Raw genomic sequence first — 977 nt, forward strand, 5'->3', positions numbered from 1 at the left:
GCCTAAATTTTCCAAGAAATAGGAAGAGAATACGATATAGGGTTGTAGTATGTATTGAAAGGTCGTTCCCACAATAATAATGAAATTTGGATAAACCACAAGTATGGCTGACCTCGAAAAATAAGTTAATTGTTGAATTAATGGCAATAGAAACTAGGAGGTCAGTATTGATATGGTAAACCGAAGTTGGAAAAGACTTGTGACCCTAGGAAAATGATTTAGAGAAGACTGATAGTTCTGGATAGAATGATATATTGAGGCACCGATGGAATTGATACATAAGGATAAGAGTAACTAAGAAGGGTATGTAACCCATGGTAAGGATCATGAAAAAGGTTAAGAAGTTTTATACTATGGGGTGAAATACGAATAGGATAAGATATGAATATAACAAGGATCGTTAGGAAAATAAGTAAAGTATAGTGAGAAAGTGGCTAAAGTCTGGCCTACCGAACCAACTGCTGGGTCATCATCTTCGTGGGTAGCTATGCACCCCACGGGACAGGATGCAATCATACCAGCACTAACACACCAGATCCCCTCAGAACTCCGAAGTTAAGTGTCCTTGGGTGAAAGTAGTACTAGGATGGGTGACCCTCTAGAAAGCCCTGTGCGGCTGTGATTTGAGATGATATGGATGTATGTATACGTTGGTTGTGCATAGAATTATTGGTATAAAGAAGTATTGTGGATATGTGACTCCACCGTGAAAGATGATAAGACCCTTTGAGATAGGGGATGTAGCTTTGCAAAACAACTAATGCACTGTGAATCTATTAAAGGGACAAGTGGTACCCATTGGATAAGGCTAGGGCTATCAAAAAGCTTGGGACACTAAATGTCGGAATGTAAGTACTGCCTAATTGAGAATTAAAAATGACTATACGCACTAGCTAGTTATTGATCAAAATGAATGGAAAGTGGCTTCGAATAAATTGCTATGTGACTTGAGTAGCAACAATTAGACTGGATTAGCA

At 38.6% G+C, this 977-nt stretch overlaps 1 pseudogene; it reads left to right on the forward strand.

Moving 5' to 3' along the window:
• The first annotated feature begins 504 nt into the window (after positions 1 to 504).
• On the forward strand, positions 505 to 625 carry LOC129893545 (5S ribosomal RNA; annotated as a pseudogene).
• The last annotated feature ends 352 nt before the right edge of the window (positions 626 to 977 follow it).

Source organism: Solanum dulcamara, chromosome 6, assembly GCF_947179165.1.
Source record: "Solanum dulcamara chromosome 6, daSolDulc1.2, whole genome shotgun sequence".
Classification (NCBI taxonomy): domain Eukaryota; kingdom Viridiplantae; phylum Streptophyta; class Magnoliopsida; order Solanales; family Solanaceae; genus Solanum; species Solanum dulcamara.